The sequence below is a fragment of the Bombus terrestris genome, chromosome 9 (genome assembly GCF_910591885.1).
Source record: "Bombus terrestris chromosome 9, iyBomTerr1.2, whole genome shotgun sequence".
Taxonomy (NCBI): domain Eukaryota; kingdom Metazoa; phylum Arthropoda; class Insecta; order Hymenoptera; family Apidae; genus Bombus; species Bombus terrestris.
The window spans coordinates 15,454,105-15,475,925 of NC_063277.1; the positions used below are offsets into that span (position 1 = coordinate 15,454,105).

The 21,821-nt window shown below is 38.3% G+C and overlaps 1 long non-coding RNA gene across 1 annotated transcript; it reads left to right on the forward strand.

The window, feature by feature from the left end:
• Positions 1 to 5,136: 5,136 nt before the first annotated feature.
• Positions 5,137 to 18,595, forward strand: LOC125385600. Its single transcript, XR_007225061.1, has 3 exons — positions 5,137 to 5,599; positions 12,746 to 14,562; positions 17,633 to 18,595. It is a non-coding gene; the product is annotated as an uncharacterized LOC125385600 (long non-coding RNA).
• Positions 18,596 to 21,821: the final 3,226 nt, after the last annotated feature.

Below are 21,821 nucleotides of genomic sequence, written 5' to 3' on the forward strand. Positions count from 1 at the left end.
AATGACGAAACGAATCTTTCGAAGCTGTTGAGTAAAGATACAGGCGGACGGTAGAATTATGGAGCACGTTAATTCCAGGTATTTATCATTTTCATACCTACCATTGTATTTATTATTAATTATTACACTATACAGCCTGTTTATAGCAAATATTAATAATTTCTCGGTCAGCGTATAAAATTGATCAATTCCAATCTACTTTCGCACACGTACGCAACAAGGATTTTCTGACTACAAAAAAGCGGACACAGAACTATCAAACATTTTCATCAAACTACCGTGTAATTTTCTTTTAATGCATCTAATAATATCCAAGATGTAATAAAAGATACTTTAAAAAATCAATATTTTTTGAACGTAAATATCTTTCAAAAGACTGCCATAATATTTAACAAAAAGACAGTTTTGCCGATATGTGATTCGTTGATAACGTTTAGCATTTTGAAATTGCTGCTAAACGAAAAACAACGAAATGTGTCTTATCGCGCCTTTCCCCTATGATCTTCGATCGATTTCATCGCACAATTTCATCGCCGATCGAACACAGCGCAAATTGCGAGTCGTGCGCTGCACTCTAAAAAACGTTCGTCAGAAATGGCACGTCAACGAAGTGGCGGTCTTAATTAACGAAAGGATCGTGCATCCACGTGCACTCAAGCTCACTAACACGAGTTCAAACGAGTTGTACGTACGTCTGTACGTGCTTATGCCAGTGCAATTAACATAGTGCGGGGGCAGACTCCCCTGACAAAGGATAATCGCTTTCACCCTATTCTCCCGTGGCGGCCTTACAACTTCTGAATGTTATTAAACGTAATTTAATATCTGGCCGTGCCCAACGTGGATCCCTCGCTGGAATTTACAACCGAGGACAGGACGATGTCCTATTAAATTGTGCGGCCTGTGGCCGTTAGCCGTGTGCCGTTTCGACAGCAGGCGATTCCTATGGCCTCGTCGCGCCACGTGGGCGGCATCCGTTTCACTTTCTTCGAAGCAGGAAGAGCTTACAGAGCGTTGCGTAACTTCAATCAACTTTTGTATACGGTGTATCCGTGATTTTACGCTTTTATATTTTTTTTTCCTTTTCCCTGTTACTTGGATTTATTGCGTAAGCATTATTCATACAGGATGATTACGAGTGCTGACAGATACTATCGAGCCAAGTTACGCAGAAACCTATCAAGCCTGGACATGTGAAAGGATTAGTCAGCGCAGTACGGATTCCATAATTTTGTGATCTTCGTTTGGCGAGAAATGGAACAATCCGTGGAACGATCTTTACGATGTGCGTTTGTCGAAACTACCAAAGCATAGTTTCAATTTAGGCTTGTAATTATTTCGCAGGAAACCTCCGAACCACGTATTAATTATGCTACTCACTGTGGCGTAAAGATAATGTATATGTTGCAATCCATGGAACCAAGTCCAATTTCTAGGCTAATAGGCTGAAACGGGTAAACTGTTGCTGCTACTGCTCGTTATTTTAAATAAGCCATTAAAAAGAACATCGTAAAACAACAGGTTTGTTAGTTTCTTTTAAAAATTCGCTCGTTCAAAATTCGTACACAAAAAGAAGGATTTCTTTGAAATGAGTTGAAACGAGCGTAAAACGAGGCTGGATGGTTAGGACGCGCGTCGACTTTCACGTGGTGTGACCTGGACATTCGTTAATCGATATATAATTACTAATTACATCCAATTAATACCAATTAATTCGTCAAACTGTTACTAACGTTCTCGTTGATCTCTCAAATTACAAATTGAGATTTTTCGCTGGCGCGTGACAAAGTAATACTATTCTCCAACCGAATAATTCGATTCTTCAAGGTAACTTCCATTGCGTTAGACGATCTTCTTTTGTGATAATTCTGTATTTGAAAAATATGAAAGATAAAAGAATCATTGATGAAGTCAGTATCGTAACGTCAAGTATACGGGCTCCTTATACCGTAAAATTTCAGACGACATAGCAATTCGTAAAGGTTCCTACAATTTCCCAACGATTACGGGGGTCTACCTGATCTTCCGTAAATTTACACGAGCCTAATACTTTGCATCTTGCCTAACGAGAAAAACCACAATCTCGATATATCTTTGGCAGAAGGGCGGTGCCTGCTCTTCTTAGGCTCGCGATAAATATCGTTGCCCGGTTAGGGTAAATAATTGATCAGGATAAGGACGAGCAATTAACGAGGCTATCGGTCGATTCGTGGAAAGAAATGGAGGACAATCACGCAACGGGCAACCGTGAGATTTCTTAGTCACGATAAATCTCCCGTTTTCTCCCCTCTATACCATTCTTCTCCTCTCTTCTGGCATCAGTTTCTCTTTCACGAGTACCGTTAGGGGCATGTAAGTGCGGCTAAGTTTATTAGAGCAATTTCCAACACCGACCACGACAATGGTCTCAACGACGAACGATAAGGGGAGAGAAATGCATCGAGAAAGTTGCCTACTATCCAAGAGGGTTTCCATGACGACCCATTATCCGAGAGACTATAATTGCCGCGGACCCTCGTTGCGGCTCTGGTAATTATTGCCTTTCGTTTTCACTTTGTAATCGCGGCGTTCTTCTTTAAAACTTCGGAATTCTTCCCGGTTCTTTTATATCGTCGCGAAAGTTTGATTGGATGGGTTATTAACCTTGGTATTCCCCTTGGGCAATTTTTAATACCATCCTGTTGGTCCAACTTTTTCCTAGAACTTTGTGCCAGAGCGCACCGATTTTACCACGCTGCTTTATAACATTTCCTATACGCGCGTATTTTATAATATCTTACAGCATAACTTTCAGTTTCGTAACGATCTGACGAGCCTTGAAATTAGTATTTGTGGAATTCACCGGTCAAAAATTATCGTAAAAGTAGCACGGCTCGAATAAGTTTCTCGTGAAGAGCGAGACAATGTTTTCGAGCTTATAAACAAATCACGTAGACGCGTAACGTTGACGAGAGGAATAGAATCTACGAAACAATGGTTGCTGAGTGTCCCTTACATTTCTCTTATCTTTACCGTTTCGAGTAAAAGCAAGTAACAGGCGCGGTGACTTTTCTTACTGGCAACGGAAACCAGAAGAAACACGGAGAAAAATTGGACGAACGAGAACCAACGACTCTCTATCGAGTCAAGAGCTTATCGTCTCTCCTGTTTCGTACCATTCGTACCAAAAGTTCTATTTACTCGGACGTATTCCTTTATCGCGATTTTTTGGTAATTTTAACAAAGAATTAAACGAACCAAAACGTTTCTTTCTTCCGTCAAGATTAAGCACTCGATATAATTAAGTTTCAACGTTCCGACGCTCTTCTCCCGCTTGTTGGAGCAACGTGCAACATCAACGTAACTCGTAGCTGCTTCTCAGCGGGCACCTAATTTAAAGCTTAACCAGAAGAAAAACTGGCGCGATAAATCCTGGAAACAATTGAACAACCTCGAAAACGCGCTCTTCAACGTTCAAACATCCTGAACGTTGCCTAGTTCCCTGGAAGCACAACGAGCAACGTTTCAACAAAGAATACATAGGCGTAAGCCTGGCACCTCGTAATTGGCGCTCAGTCGTACGATCTACGATCGCGATGTTCGCACGCGATAACGATAAATCTCGAGGAAATAAGGTAGAATTGGAGGCAGGGTTAACCGAGAGAGAGAGAGAGAGAGAATGTCACGGCACGCATGAGTCTTATGAATTCTTTCACGAAACGAACAGGCCTGTCGCGGGCAGCCCGCAGGAGCGTAACAACGGTCTGCTCTTTCGTAAATTATTTTCTGTAGCTCCGTGGATGTAGCGAAAAGAGAAAAAGAGACGGAGGTGGAGGACAGTTAAAAAGAAGGCGAAAATCGGAGTACAAACAGAATCGGATGAGAGGTGGACTAAGGGAATCGAGGGGCAAGGGTTTCCACGAGTGTTTAGCCTTGACATTCGCCTCCCACATCCTGTCAGCCGAACAGTGGCTCTCATATCGAGTCGATACTCGCGCCCAATTGCTTCTTCTGCGAGCAAATTTTCTTGACGTTGGAATTTTCTAGCGAATTACGAGAATTATCGTCTCGTGCTATTGTTATATCGTTCTTCGAAATGTCCCTGTCGTGTTCGATGGCTTGGGATGGCTTCCCATTTCCAATTCCAGCGTCGTTTTATGGCATGGAATAAAGAGGGCGTTATTTTTTATGGAATTGATCGCTCGAGGTATGTATTTTGATAGAAGTGGTGTTTCGCTGGGTGGAGAGAACGTAAGTACGAAATAATTCAGCTATGAAATTCTGTCGCCGCATTGGAAATTGTTATGGCGATGCTGTTTGGTTAGTTTAGGAAGAATTTGAATATTTTATTTGTTCTAAACGTTTAAATGTACGTAAATGAGAACTGATGGCAATAAAATAGAATAAAAAGCAACTTTTCTGCTTGGAGCTAGTCGGCTCATCTTCCTCGACAATTTCTTCATTTGCATATTTTTTCTTCTGCGTTTCACCTTGACTTCCACCGGACGTTTTCCTTCTTAAAACGCCAGCAAACATTTATTCTCGGACGGCAGTTCTTTTCTTTCCAAAAATGTTAATAGAAGAAAGAAGAATTTGCATTACAACGATAACATTTTAAGAGAACGTCCTGTTTATGAAATAGTAAACCGCGGAGGCAAGAAAAGATCTTGGCTGGAACAAAGTTCAGTCTCGGACTTAGTATCGAGTCTAAAAACATTGGCGCGCAAACTATCGGATAACCTGAAACATTTCATTTGGAAATATCAACCCTGTTGATTGGTATCGTCGATAGTCAACGTTATTGCGCTTTATTTTAAATTATTATTTACATATAACATTATTACTCGAAAGTATAATGCACGATATGTAACACGGATTAAAACGAACAAATCTTAGCTAGAAATAACATTTCCAAAACGAATCATTCGATTCTCCAGTTCCTTCTCGATCCTCTCGATTTCTATTTCGAAAATACTGCAAATTTTATTGCCTTTGCAGGATAAATTCCGCGCTTCTAAAACACTGAAAACTCGCTCTTTCTCCTTACGTAAGCCGTTAAAACGTCAAAACCAAACCTTTCTCCTTACATAAACCGTTAAACGTAGAAATACAAAAATCCTAACACGATAAGAACAACCTTACGAACATACGAGGCAAACAACCGGCAGATAGAAGGAAAAATAAAAAAGGAAAAAAGAAGCTGGTTGAATAATTATGAGGATAGAAACGAGCAAGATCCTCTTGAGAAACGACAAATAAAAAATCTCGATTTAGAAAACATCCGGCAACGAGAGCGAATTAAGAACGAATCGCGCAACGAAACACGATCGCGATTTCGTGGAAGAACGGTACTTTTCAGCTTGAACGTGGCCGGTCCTTAAAAGAAAACGTGCCAAGGACAGCAGCGATCAACGACGATTCTCTCTCTCTCTCTTTCTCTCTCTCTCTCTCTCCTTCTCTTCTCGTCTCTCGGTGGTCGAGATCGGTCGTTTATTAATTTACATGCGGACTCGGCCGAAGGCGCCAGCCGGATGGAGAACCGGAGGAGGATCGACGACGATGACGCGTTTACTCGTTGCACTACCAAGCTTCTGCTCTTCCGAGTTGCTCGCCTATAAACGTATGTATAATTAATATAGCTGGTAACCACGGTTGCATCGGCGATTCGTTTTCACGGTCTTTGCACGTTTCAGCACGCGCATTATGCATTCGATATTGCGCAATACTTTGTCGTCGTTTGTTTTCTACTTAACCCACAATTAGCGTGGAGATACGTCGTTGTTTATCTGTTAAAACTTTGTTCTTCCCTTTTTGCCATATACAGTTTCTTTCCGTCGTAGCGAGCTGCTCGCTTGTACTTTTTGCTGAATTATGCGGTTTAGTGACTTTTCCCGACTTTTAACCATTCCAGGCCAGTCTCTTTCTCTTTTAAAAGTCGCGCCTTATCGTCAAAACGAGAGCTCTTAAGAGCTCGGGACGCTAAAAGGTATCTTTTATTTTTTTCCTTTTTTTTTTTCACGAAGCTACAAACTTAGAAATTTTTCGTGGAAAATGGATTATTTTTCGATATTGCGAAGGATGATTTTCCTCGTTTCGTAACTTACGAAGACGAGAACGATAAATTAAATTTGAGAGGAGTTATTTTGCAGATTGGAACTGGTAGGAGGAGCTGGTTTTCTAGATGGATAACGCGTCTGTCGGTTTCCTTAGGAATTACAAAATATTTTGTTTCTTCGATTTGTTTTCGCCACTATCATTTCATACCATTTTTTACGTCTTAATTATCCTATTACATATTCACTTCCTATTGTTGGTTGAATATAAAACAGGCATTTTCTATCAACTATATCACGACATATCGCCTATGCTAACTAACGAATACATATTTATACCGCGTGTGACTAGATCTATTAATTTAATCTATCAACTGATAATTAGATCCTATAATAAATTACTGCAACTTGCTTTTTCATTTTTCTTCGCTTCTCGGAAATTAATTGAAATTAATTGAAAGAATTAAATATGGGAAAAATAGTCTCTATTATCTTCTATCTTCGCACGATTAATATCGTATTTTATGAGTCAGTTATACGATCTATGTCTTCTAGATCCAACCACGATCGTTATCTGGCGTTTTTCTTTTTGGAATAAGGGAAGAAGAAAGGATATCTATGATTCAGTAAGAAAGAATGTTCGCAAATGATCGGTACGCGAAAGAGAATGCAATTGTGTCAGGTAATTTGCATGAGGTGCGTGCAGGTACCGCTCAGAAATTGAAGCTGACGAGATTTCTAATCGTGGATTCGTACCGCCACTTGTCACAGCCATTAATCCTTTCTCAGCTGGGTTGATTCCAAACGACTATAATTTTGTTTCAAACTTGTGTTCCTAATTTCACGTTATTTTGTATACTTCGTATTTGACGTTAATATCAATTTTATGACTAACGTTGCGGAAAATAATTCCAAGAAGAGCTACAGATCGCTTTATACATAACGCACCTCATTTAACTAATACAAGTAACTTCTCCTTCGTGTAACGTAAGGCACGCGATTAGATTGTTTAAAATATCCTTATTGAGGAATATTTTACAATACATATCAACTCCGCTGTGATCTTCCAATATTTATATCTCGATATTGCTCTCGTTCTTGGACAAATAAAACGCGCTATTTGATTCTTTAACGAATTGTTGAATCTATGTGTATGAGTAGGAAGTTTACCAACAATAATTTTCTCATATTTGCTCCAGCTCGAGACATTTTTTAACATTACGTGGAATGTATAACCGGATGGAAAATGGGACTGTTGGATAGGATTATAGTAACGCAATCAAATAAAATTCTTGAAATATAGGTATACACATAGTATACGTCTCTCACAGCAAGAAGACTAAAAAGGAAACACCTCACTGACCTCATTAAAGAAATAAAATAGCCAAACTCGAAGATGGTACCCCGCTGGGGGTAGCCATGCACATGTTATTTAGCAATTAAGTTAGGAAAATTTATGTCCAGCTTGACAAATTGTAAAGTAAAAATTCTTCAAATATAGTTATACACATAGTTTACGTCTCTCACAGCAAAAGATTAAAAAGGAAACACCTCACTGACCTCATTAAAGAAATAAAATAGTCAAACTCGAAGATGGTACCATGCTGTGCATGTAGCCATGCACATGTTATTCAGCGATTAAGTTAGGAAAATTTACCAAATGTCCAGCTTGACAAATTGTAAAGTACAAATTCTTCAAATATAGTTATACACATAGTTTACGTCTCTCATAGAAAGAAGACTAAAAAGAAAACATCTCACTGACCTCATTGAAGAAATAAAATAGCCAAACTCGAAGATGGTACCCTGCTGGGGGTAGCCATGCACATGTTATTTAGCAATTAAGTTAGAAAAATGTATGTTCAGCTTGACAAATTGTAAAGTACAAATTCTTCAAATATAGTTATACACATAGTTTACGTCTCTCACAGCAAAAGACTAAAAAGGAAACACCTCACTGACCTCATTAAAGAAATAAAATAGCCAAACTCGAAGATGGTACCCCGCTGGGGATAGCCATCCACATGTTATTTAGCGATTAAGTTAGAAAAATTTATGTTCAGCTTGACAAATTGTAAAGTACAAATTCTTCAAATATAGTTATACACATAGTTTACGTCTCTCACAGCAAAAGACTAAAAAGGAAACACCTCACTGACCTCATTGAAGAAATAAAATAGCCAAACTCGAAGATGGTACCCTGCTGTGCATGTAGCCATGCACATGTTATTCAGCGATTAAGTTAGGAAAATTTACCAAATGCCCAGCTTGACAAATTGTAAAGTACAAATTAAGTAATAATAAAAAAAAACATAGTTTGCGGGACTTCTGAGTCACGTGACATCGCGAAGGATTAATCTCACTGCATCAACCTCGCCACATTTTCAAACCGTTACTCCAATTCCGTCATTCGTAAATTCTCCTCATCCATCATTCGTCACCGTATTTTCAAGGAATTATACCGCAAGATTCCTATTTTAATTTCAGTTACAAGGTTTCGCTGCTATTCCTCTATTTTTCACGCGTTTGTGTAAGCCACTCGATGCACCTTGCACGAGGAGTCATTCGTCGTTAGATCATGCCGACACCGATCGTAAGCGATACGAAATCTTCGAAGTTCGTGGCGAGATCTGGGCGGATCCGATGCAAATCGCTCGACGGTCGACCAAAGCGTTCACTTGCCAGTCGATCTTAAGCATTCCAGTCGATTGACTCATCCACGATCGTTTCAAGATAAAGATCGACATCTCCAGGATCAAGATCGCGTACGCGTCGATCGACGTTTGACACCGTTTCATCGCTTTTCTTTTAATATTGTTATTTATTCGTATCATCCGCGTCTCGTAGCTTAAAACGACTTGCGATTTACATTCTCCTGGGACGCATCGTAGATGAATCCAAGAAACTTAAATTAAAACTAAGAAAATTCTACTGGCTCATTGGTACACGTTCCAACTTAAGCGTGCAGAGTAAAATAACGCTGTATAAAGCCATATTAAAACCTGTCTGCACCTATGGGATCCAGCTATGGGGAACAGCGAGTAATTCCAACATAGAAATTCTTCAACGATTCCAATCAAAAACTCTAAGATCCTTAAAAGCTGCACTTTGGCATGTTACCAACGAAACAATATATCGCGACCTTGAGATACCCACAGTTAAAGAAGAAATATCCAAATTCAGTAACAGTATAACATGAGAATTAACAACCACCAAAACCCACTAGTTACTCAATTAATTGATACGATGGATAAGATCCGCAGGCTGAAAAGATATTCCGCAGGCCTTTAAATTTAAACATTAGATTCAGCTAGAACCAAAGATATGATAATCATTTATTATTCGCGTTATAGTACCACGTCAGAATAATTTACTTACAATTCTCAATGAGAGTCGATCGTAAGATTCTTCCAAATAAAAAAACAAAACATTCTCCTTGCCTTCGATATGCATTCAGAACATACTTACGTAACGTAATTACGTTACTTACCATTATCTTTCTTATTAAGCTATTAACTCGTTGCCAAACTATCTTCCATCCTAATAAACGTTTTTACTCGAGGAAGTAAATTTATTTTGCTATTTGGTAGCTGTCTGTTTTCTTTCTTAGCTACATTTATTTTAGGATTTAAAGTCTGTAACGAAGACTTTATCGTCAAGTGCAGGTTTCTCCTAACTTTCACACGCGAGAATTCTAACTGTTCGATTTAAATTCGATTAGATCTATTATAGAATTATATGGGACATATTATGGGATATATAAAATTAGTGGAAGATAGAAAGAATAGAGAAAAAATAACAACAGCTGTGAAAAATAAAATCGTCGGTGTTTGAGAAATAAATTTTCTACAGTCTCAAATATCGTATTTCTACTAATATTAAATTTCTCTAAAATTTCCAATTCTCCAGTTTTCAGATTTTTAGAACTTTAAACTTCCAAACTGCAAGTTTGCAAATATTGGAAATTACTAAATATTAAATCACGGGCGAATAGATCTTGAAATTTTCAAATAGCAAAATTTTCCAAATACTCAAATCTCCAAGCTCTTTAATTGCTAATTGTATTCGGACTTTTAAATTTTCGAGCTTCCACATTTGCAAGTGGTTCTCGTTGCTCGACCTTCGGTCGGTTAAGTTAATTAAATTTATCGACTGTAATTGGAACGATAGAATTCCCACGAAGGTTTCTTTCCTCAAGATTGGAAGAAAATTCCAAGGCTGAATCAGTTCGACAAGTTTCTGAGGTAAATTCGCGCGATAAACCGTGCTAATTAAAAACGGATCATTGAAACGCAGAATTTTTTACGTGCCCGATACCATAAACTATTCGTCTGTGATTTATCTTATTGAGTAGCTAAATCACGTTTTAGAATCTTGTTTTTCTCAGCTGTGATAGGCGTTTGTTGCCAATTACGAGAATCGTGTTTACCGAGCGATACACATGAATGCAACTTGCAGTTTCCATCTCATCTGGGTTACGCAAGCGGGTTAACATCGCGGTGAATTGGTTCGGTGTTAGGCAAGTTGCTATTACGCTTTGTTACATTCATACACTGGACGATATTACACATTGTTATACATTGTGTTTGATTCTTCAAATAGGAAGATAAATATGCTTACTGTTTATACAGGCGCAAGTGAAAATATTCGAACACTTGCAGGAGCTTTTTACGAATAAACTATGCGTGTTTTACGAAAGATCGCGAAATGTCATTAGTATTAAGTTGTCCGAAAAGTTTCTTTCGTTTGATAAGGCGATAATAGATGAACGACAATTTCTGTTTTATATTATTTTATTGAATTATGATGCATTTCGTTCTATTTCCATTATTATGTCCCTGCATAATTCAATAAACTAATGTAAAACAAAAAACATTGTGAGTCTATTATTTCCTTATAAAACGACAGAAACTTTTCCGACAACCTAATGCTTTAACGAGACTCGACATTGGCGAAGTTGGAAACTAATTTGAAAATACGCAGAAACTGCAAGATGTGAAGCACCAGCATACGAATGCTAGTAAAGTGTATAAATCAAGGAAAAATCAAAGATCAAAAGCGATATTATTGCGACTGGACTGGTTTGAAATATTATTGCCTTTTGTGTCTTAGAGACTCTGTAGCTAGTCTATAAATGTCCTATTTGATTCTGCAAATAGGAAGATAAATATGTTTACTGTTTATACAGACGTAGGTAAAAATATTCGAACACCTACAGGAGCTTTTTACGAATAAATTATGCGTGTTTTACGAAACATTGCGAAATGTCAATAGTACTTCAATGAGACTGGATTGTCATTACATTTGCAAAGTTGGAAACAAATTTGAAAATACGTAGAAACTACAAGATGTTTAGCAATAGGATACGAATGCTAGTAAACAAATTAATAAAATATCAAAGATCAAAAGCGATATTATTGCGACTAGACTGGTTTGAAATATTATTGCCTATTCGACTTGCGTTTTAGAGACTTTGTAGATAGTCTGTGAATAAGTAATTTTCGTTATAAATTGTCCCATAACTTTAGCTAAAAAGTTTGTAAAATCAGGATAACTTGTTTGAAATTTCGTCGAAAAATTGCGCCATAATCTGTTTCGCTCTCGCAAATGTCGATATATTTCGCGTGGAATTTTCACTCTGGTTTGGAAAAATGATCGGAGCAACGAAAGTATCTTCTAAATGCGCGATTGTACTCGATATCGACGATCGATCGAAAGAAAGCCGCGAGTGGTGAACGTTCAATTCGCAATGATGTCAGCGGACCTCGCCTAAGTACCTACAATCGTGAAAATAGACATGAAATAACGCCGATTAAACCGTGAATGATCGCAACCACGATGATCGTCGTTTTGCTCGGGGTAATTGATGCGTTGTCGTTTCGCGGTGATTCTCTTTCTCTCGTGCCGCCGAGATTGCGCAACGCGATCATTGCGTACGTTTGCGTAACGAGCCTCGATTTTTCGTAACTTATCCGGTTGGCCACATGGAACACGGAACACATTGTTCATCTTGAATAGTCACGGAATAATTATGGATAATAGTAAAAGCGGCATAACGATATTCGTCTGTAATTATTATCGCATCTACGAATAAACAAATCCACTAATGACACGTGAATCCTCTCACGCTTACGTTGCAATACTATCGTTATCAATGCTATTACATTGACAAAAGTTATCAACTAATTAGACAGATACTATAGGTCGAGATAAGAAAAAAAAAAGGTCAAATAAACGTGTATCAGTGGAAGCATTGTTGGAATTATAACAAAGAAAAATATAAAAAAAAGAAAAGAAAAATGATATATGGGAAGAGCGACAACGAACGTGCGTTACTACGATGCGGAATGTCAATAGATCGGGAATATTTAAATTCAATAGGAGTCAGACGATATCGTAATAATTTTACGACTTCGACTTTGCCAATAATAAATGAGAACTTCAAAGAGTAATAAATTCAATTTCATGTCGTAGTTAGAGTCGTAGAAGTATTACGATAACTTCTGTCTGCATTTCATACGATCTTTTCTCGTCCTGTAAATTTTTTCCTTTAACGATGCTTCCAGCGACATACGTCTGTACGACATTTTTTCCTTATCTTAACTTATCGAATATAGCGACAACGTTTGGTCGAAGAAAACTGGCACAATTCTCGCGTGTATGTTTTCGGCAAAACTAATTTTAAGTTTCAACGTATTTTGTTTTCCTTGCAGAAACATCTTTGGAAGAAACATCTTTGGAAGAAATTATCGAACGAACGTAAAAGTCGTAGGTCCCCTTTTACAATTTTCTTCTATTCATACGTAATATATGCATCGCGAATTAACAAATTAATTAATTCAAAATATTTCCCCCCTTTCGTATTCGAATTTCTGTCAAGTTTCGCGCCGCGAAAGAATCACATTTTCGTATCTCAGCGACATTGCGAAACTGCTGTCCGACTAAAACGCGCTGCATCGACCTGAATGAGCGATGATCTGTCGGTGTGAGATCTGGAGAGTGCGCCGCGTGCGCACGAACTTCCCGCTTCAAGTTAACGTTAATAATTCGTGCTCGCTATTATTTCGTGAGATCTGGCTATGATCTATCGTCACCGATGCATCATAAAGTTGACGTTTCAAATAGAACAGTATGAACCAAGTGGTTGGAGGAAAACCTGGAAAATTATGTCGACCGAAAGTAATTATATATATGAACGCTTGAGAAAAAGACTAAAACTATCGCACGCATCTTTGGGACCAATAATTGATAGAAACAAGATTCGCTTCTGAGAAGCTCAACGATCGACAAAGGACGTTTGTCGAACAGAAGGGACCAATTGTTTAAGAAAAAAAGAAACTGTTTCCTTCGACAATGGAAATATACAGAAGCAAGTTGACGACTTATGCGGTAGACGATAGAAAAGAGAGGAATTTTTGCTTCGCAGGAATCGAGCTGAAATACCCAAATTCAATAATAAATATAACACAAGAATTAATAAAAGCCATAAATTACCCAATTACTTGACACGACGAATCAGATCCGCAGGCTAAAAAGACATTAGACTCTAGATTTAAACATTAGATTCAGCTAGAATTCACGTTATTCACGTTATAGTAACAATCTACTTATAATTCTCAATGAGAATTGATTGTAAACTACTTCCAAATAAAAAAAAAAGGAACCGAGCAGTTCCCCTTGACCGGCTAAAGCAGGCGAACGGTAGTTTACGAAAAGTGCACGTGAGGATGGCGAAGGAAACGAAACGGAGTCACGAACACGTGCGGCGGTGTTAATTTTCTCCTGGTGGTGACCGTGACACCAGGCCGCGATTTTGCCTCGAATCTCCTCGACTCTGCATATTTCTGCCCATCCGCAGCTTGCCACTGACTCACTTCCTCCATTCTGCATAGACATTTCGCGTGTTTTGTCATCGATCAAAGTGCGAACTCGCCGTTAACGTTCATTTATTCGAAGCAAACGATAACGAAGAGTAGAAGCAAAGGAAGAACGGAAGTAATCGCTATCGATGATGACACGATAATTATTTTGCCTTCGAGTTCTACCGTACGATTCGTTGATACGCGATCGAGAAATTGTTTTATCGTCTGAGATAGTACCCTTAGACAAACTTCGATGTTCGTTGAGAGGAATAAGGAAATTTATACGATTCAGTGATGGTTCAACTTTCGTTATTAGAATATTGGAACATTTCGACCTTGTTGTTACGTGTCTTTCTACAGAGAAATTATTTCCACGCTGCGAGCTTTTTGGAAATCTCAGCGCCTCTCAGACAGATCTTAATCCCCTTTGACGTTCTCGAAATATTTATAAAAACGACTATATTAATTTCCAATAGAATTCTCCGCGATTTTAAGAATAAAATCAGTTACAAATTGCGAGTAAAACTAGTTTCCGAAAGCATCGTTGCGGTCGTTCGTTCGTAAAAGGCAGGAATAACGAGGGCCACGAGGAGAGAAGGTTACTGCACGCACCCACCGCAAACCCAGGTGTTCAAGATTAATAGAAACAGTTCGATCAGCTGCTGCCGGTAAAGATAAAATCGGTCATTCTTTCACCTCTGTCTTTGTTGTCCGTTGGTTAATTCGAAGAGAATGCCGTACACGTACTGGAGCACGAACGTTTACATTTCAATGATTCCCTTTTCCAGCAATATACGGATGTCCTTTCTCGGACAGATAGCCTATCTGTCTGGTAATTGTAGTGTTCGATGCAACGTATATCTTTACACGCTGAATTCAACCCGGTGCTATCGCTCAGTATTTGAAAACACTTACTACAGAAAGCATTTATGTATATATAGTGCGTTTTATGTAGGTAAATTGAAGTTTCATTATTATCGTAACGAAACAGGACTGTCACGACCATATTGGTAGCATTTGGAAACAATTTGGAATTTTTTTTCTATTATTTAATTTGTATTTTACAATTTGTTCAGTTCGACATTTGGTAAATAATTTGGAAACAATTTGGAATTTTTTTTCTATTATTTAATTTGTATTTTACAATCTATCCAGCTGGACATTTGGTAAATAATTTGGAAACAATTTAGAATTCTTTTGTTTATTATTTAATTTGTCCTTTACAATCTGTCCGGCTGGACATTTGGTAAATAATTTGGAAACAATTTGGAATTTTTTTTCTATTATTTAATTTATATTTTACAATCTATCCAGCTGGATATTTGGTAAATAATTTGGAAACAATTTAGAATTCTTTTGTTTATTATTTAATTTGTCCTTTACAATCTGTCCGGCTGGACATTTGGTAAATAATTTGGAAACAGTTTGGAATTCTTTTTCTATTATTTAATTTGTATTTTACAATCTATGCAGCTAGACATTTGGTAAATAATTTGGAAATGTATGGGGATATTTCAAGATATTTCCTGTAAACATATATTGTGTAAAAAGTTAGTTTACAGGGTGAACAATCTTCTTAAATATATATAACAAATATCGAAGATGTTGAAATATCGAGGCATATGAATACAATGGATAATCGACCTTTTAAATACCTTTTTTATCTCTGTATTTTTACTTCTTTAAAAATCAATATCAGGGCCGTGATTGGCGTTTAGTTTTTCCGCCAATCGTTCTAAAAATATTTGTATCTAAACCGACCTCTTAGCCGTTACATGGGCCGCACCAAATGGAAACATCAAATTCCAAATTCTTAACATCGCTTATCACGGAAACTGGATCTATTTGCTACGAATACGATCGAATAGAATCTCTTGAAATAGCCGTGTGACGAACAGATGTTCCGATCTCGTTCGTCGATCCGTCGTCGAAATCGGTTTATTTGCCGAGGGAATCGTGGAAATAAAACATTGCTGCCTGGACAGCCTAAATATTTACGCGGCCCGCCTATCTTCTCTCTCTTTCTTTCTTTATCCTCCTTCACTGAAAGATACTCTCGAAGCAACGAGACCAGTGTAAAAACGTTTAACTTTAAGGGCCGTGCATGCCGTAATCGAAGACACTTAGTCGTCGTCGTTGTCGAATGTTCAGACTGTTGCCTCTCTGTTTCGTGGCTTTTACACTCTTCTCTCTTTCTCTCTTTTTCTTCCTTCCTCTCATGAAAGTTTCGTTTTAAATCAATATATTAAGTTGTCCGGTAAGTGTCTTTCTTTTACAGACACGTCTTTATACAAACACGAAATCTAATCTGTTAAACGTTGCGATCTTTATCTTGATAAAACAAAATGGATCATGGGTAATTCGATAAAATAATAGTTTCTTTTTTTTTTTATTTGGAAGTAGTTTACAATCAATTCTTATTGACAATTACAAGTAAATTATTCTGGCGTCGTACTATAACGTGAATAATAAATGATTATCGTATATTTGATTCTAGCTGAATGTAATAATAAAATAATATAAAACGAAAAATCTTGTGCATCCAGTATTCCCTTATAAAACGAAAGGAACTTTTCGGACCACCTAACAGAAGAATTGTTTGTTTCTTAACGCGTACGATCTCGTTGTTTCTTAACGCGTACAGTTCTTGATCATTTCGGACGGGGTATAATATTAATATTATTTGCATTTTTAATTGTTGCGAAAAATTACATGGTCGCAGAGTGCGGTGTTTGAGCGAGGATTCGGGACAAGGATAAAAAAATGTACATAACGCGCAGTTTCCCCGAAACTTGATAGAAGAAGATCCGACGCGAGTATGAGTTTGCTTATCAAATCTTTGTTAGCATTTTCCTTAGTTCCTGCCTCGGTTGAAATATTTCGAATATTTTTAATGTAACCGTACACGGCGATGTTCGAGTAAACGATCTTCTAACTTCTCGTAAGTGTCACGCTGAAATCATTCGTCATCATCCGTACATTTAAGTAAAGAACGGAGTTCTCGCGTGATATTTAAAATTCTCTCGGAACGAGTGCGATTTACTTATAATTCTCAATGAGAATTGATTGTAAATAGTCTACCAGATAAATAAAAAAAAAAAAAAAGAACGAGTGCGATCAGAAATTCACTGTTGATTACGAGTGGATCTCGCTAAAAAAAATCGTAAGATCCGGCGTAGCGGTTTGTGGAAGAAAAAGATTATACAACGACGTAGTGTGATACCTTCTTGACACGGAGCAATCAAAGTTACACGATGGTTTGATTCGTTTTTTTTTTTTTAGTTCAAACAAAACAGAGAGAAACATCTACATCTAAAATTATACGTATCTTTGCTCGAGTTCTTCGTACTTCTAAGAAGTAAAAAACGCTATTTGGCAAAAATTGACGAACAAGAATTCCAATTACAGCGAACGAGCGAGCTAATTTTCAAGCGATTCGATTTCGATGTACAAACGACTCTCGCCGATCTTCTATCGATTTTTTGCACACCGATTATACATTAGGTCGTCCGAAAAGTTTCTTTCGTTTTATAAGGAAATAATAAAAACACAATATTTTCCATTTTATATTGTTTTATCGAATTACGTATGATCCATTTTGTTCTCTCAAACTAAAGATCGCAACGTTCGACAGATTAGGTTTCGTGTTTGTATAAAGATACGTCGTTGTAAAACACGTGTCTGTAACAGAAAGATACTTTCCGGACAACCAAATACATTCGTATCGCTTATTTACAGACCGATGATATCGTCGAACAATAAAATCAAAATCGAACAAGGATTATTTCGTCCTTTTGTCCACTACACGTGCGCTCTGCGTCGATATAAGACAGCGAACCTCAAAACGAACCAACTTCCTCTCAGCCAACTGCGATATAATTTCGGTCGTGGAAAATAGCCAGCCATTGGAAAACTGTTTTTTAAAAGCATTGTTTATCCGACGACACGGCGAGTTCGTGGAATCGAGCGTTTTCTATGGAAAGTCTCAACTCGCGGTGTCTCCAGCGCAACACATGCTCCGGTCGTTTATTTCCTGGCAGCTTCTGAAATTTATTCATTCACCTAACGAACGTCTTGGTACGAGCTATGAATAGGTAAGGGCCGGTGCTTAAGAGGCCAGAAACAAATCGTCCCTCCCACCTCTTGCCGCCTCTTCGCCCTCTCGAGTCCTTCCACGGAAGATGGAGAGAAAAAAAAAAGGAAGCCGAAGAAGAAAAGAGAGAAACAAAAGATAGAAGTGGCCACGATTCATATTGTAATTTCGAAAGCAGGATCCATTTATCTTGCAGGGGCGAGGGAATTTTTACAGGAGATTCGTTATCCTCCGCCGTCCGGGAATAGCAGCGGCGCGGAGGAAGAGACAGGAGAGAAGACATAAAATGGAAAAAAGAAGAGAAGAGAGAACGAGGAGACGAGGAGGGAGGAGATCGGCGATGAAGAAAGAAAGAAACGGCGGTGCTGCTCATCGACTCGTGACCACAATGAACCGTTTCCGTGATAATAAAACTAAACGTTGTTTAATTTGTATGGAGAGGCCTTCCAGCTCTTTTGTCCCGGCTGTTCCGTGGCTTTTGTGAAACGCTCGAATACCTCGCGCTACGTTACGGTATAAAAATAGTGGATAAATCAAAAGGACAGACAGAAATAGATACGAGATTGTTAAAGCCATGTACAAAATCTATAAAACATAAATTGTACAATGGTGCGCTGTTTTTTTTTTTTCAATTTCATTGTACCGTTCTGCGTCCTCCCTTTCCTTTCGTACGTCAACTTCTGCAAAATTAAATTCAACGCGCTCTTTAAATCGAAGCAAACGTGAAAGTATCTCACTGTTGCTTTCCAAAGAATGGAAAATCTATTGATCGATGTATTAAAAGGCATAGAGTTTCACACAGAAAAAGAGCAAACATTGACGAGGTTGAACTTGAACGCTGGAAAATACGACAGTCCTACGAATTGCGATATTCGTTGTCGTCGATCCACTTTATCTTGACACAATTTTGTCCAGATGTAACTGAGATATTCACTGACAGTACCGAATTCCACGCTGATAATACCGAGACGCTGTGTGCAACAGGACGAAGGTGAAATCCAAAATCGAAGAGAAAAAGAATGAAAAAGGAAGGGGAAAAAAGGAAACTAACCGAACAATCCTTCGTCGAACACCTTCGATACGTCTTTGTGTATCCTCCGCTTCGTCCGGTTGATCTTCAAAGGTCAACCAGATTGCGTAACCTCTTGATGGCCAGTGGATCGCGAGAAAGATCTCTGCGACGATTGCCTCGATGCACGATCGAGTGATCCGTAAACAAGCGATAGAGGCGAGTAGGTACATGGATGACAAAATGCGGACCGAGGTCTGGCTGGCGATCAGCAAAGAGAAAGAAGGACACGAGGTAACAAGGTGAACAAGAGAAAAAGAGAAGGTGGTTGTTGTTGACACTCGGGGTGGCGATTCTCGAACCAGGTGGCGGCCGATTGGCGGTGCTAAAATTGAGCGGAGGCGCGATTGGCCGAGCTTGCCTCGACCTCTTAGTCATCGTTCCGGATTTGGAAAATTGGCCAGTTGCCGAATTTCCTATGCCCTGCCGAAGGGTTTTCTTCTACTGTTCCTTAAGGAGATGCATCGGTTTACAGAATCGAAAGAAATCATTTTCTTTTTCTAGCAAAATCGTTGAAAATAGGACAATCTTGGCCAGACAATTCCTTCGTTTATTTTCATTAGCCATTAATTTTATTTAGTATTAGAGCGTGCTAACGTTATTATCATTTACACGATTAAAATTATATTAACGATTAACACTAGAATTATCACACCGGACAAATTGACTGGTTTTGCAATTTTATTTTAAAATTTCTACTTCGTGTTATATTTTTTCCGCAATGATGTCATGACTTTAACAACGATAACTAAAAGAATAATATAATGAATTTTATTTTGCTTTTTATGTATTCGAACTCAAAATAATTTTGTAGCAAGGCTATTTATACCAATACTAGTCAAAATGATTGGTACTTGTCGAAGCGTAGAAGGGTCCCTCAATCTGTTTATCGATCCCAATTAACCAGTTTCCTCGTTTTCTACAACTTGCCACACGTTTTTCGAATTTTTACCGCGTATCATTCGATATGACGATATCAGCTATCGGGAAAATTCCGAATCGATCGCTGGATCGTTAGATACTAACACTAGCAACACCACAGCAGTCAAAATGACTGGTCCTATAATTTTACAAACGTGTCAACCCTCGTTTACGGACCCTAGATGGATTAATAATACCGAAAATGTACTACATAACATTGAATTCCTTCTGTAAGAAAGTAATAAATCAATAAATATAAAAGTATCTATTATTACGTATTTTTTAAAAACAAGCCATTTTGGCTGGTTTTGGTAGAAATAGCTTCGTGTTAACTATCGGTAGTTCTAGTGTTAACATCGTTTTTTAAAATGTGTGTTAGTGACGCGAGTTGAAACTTTACCATAGGAACAAGGCTACGTTATGGGTTACATGGACTCCCTTCTCTTTTATTTTACCTCCACTTCTTCGTTTCGCGGACGAAATTAGTTATTCCTTTCGTCATAGAATAATTTTAAGAACGTGTCGGTTTATTTAGTGTTCGCGGAATATCGCGAGTACAGGATTTCCCATTAAAAGAGAATTTAACAAAGCAAGGATTAAGTTTGATTACCAGGATCACGAATGATTAGTAGCTGAAAGATTTATGGCTGTATCGTTGTTAGAAAGTGGTCAACGATTAAGATTACCGAGCTAATTATTTGGGTGAAATTTAAACGGTGGTTCTTATCGAGAATTATCTAAATGACTTTTGAAATTAGTCGCTTAAATTGGTTACTTAAGATTTCCGTAGATCGTATATCAGTACGATCTTTTTTCTTTTATACTTCGTAACGATAAGTGGAGGCTCGTTGTCGGACATTACAACTAATTCATCTTCGATACTAAGAAGCCTCAGTCAAAATTACCCAACGATTATTATTTTACATCTAATCTAAACTACATTCTACTCCGTTTCGTTCACTCCAGGTTCGTCTTACATTCTCCTAAATCAAAATTTCTATTGCATTCGATGAATGAAAATCCCCTACAGTGTATGTTTTGATGTTACAAAAGAATATTACAATGGGCCACTGTTCCATTCGTTTTCGTCTTAGTTGCCTCTTCATTGTATACTCGCAGCGACTCACGAAAGTACAGGTTGTCTTCATTTCCAATTTCAAATTTCCAGTCGTATTAAAATACTATTGCTCAGTCGCGTATTGACATTAAAATCAGAAAAAGGAATAAGTAAAATGTACTTTTATCTTGCCTTCTGTTCTCTGCTCTCCGATCGATTCAACTTACGCGAGCGATCGCCTCTCTATTTATAGAGAACGTTGCTACTTATTTCTGTTAAAAAATCGCCCGACATTCACAGCTTACTCGGAAAGGCGGAGAGTAAAAGAAAAACGCGCAGAAACGACACCGCGTTAGACCGAGAACAAGAGGAAAGAAGAAATAAGAAGACGAGGAAAAGTAAGAACGGTGAAATGTCAACGTGCAGGGAGGAAACGAATACTCGATGATTATCGCCGAGTTTTATTGCACGCCAGCCACGTTCCTCGGATCGTTTAATTTCTCGGAAAAACGCATTCACCCCATTCCTTCGCGGCTTGAAACCGCGGCGCGTTGGCCTTCGGATTATGCGGTAGGCAGAAAGCCGCGTTTACGCGACAGAACACTCGTTGGAGATGGATTCGAAACGGTGACCCTGGCTCACTGACCCTTTTTAACCAGAGAACCTTCGCTCTGTCTCGTAAACAGTGCGGACAGAGAGGCTCGAATGTCGCAATCGTTATGGCGATCCGCAGCCGACTGGCTGCAGCATCCTTCGCGTTTCAACTTTTCTTTTTCTCATCAACGAG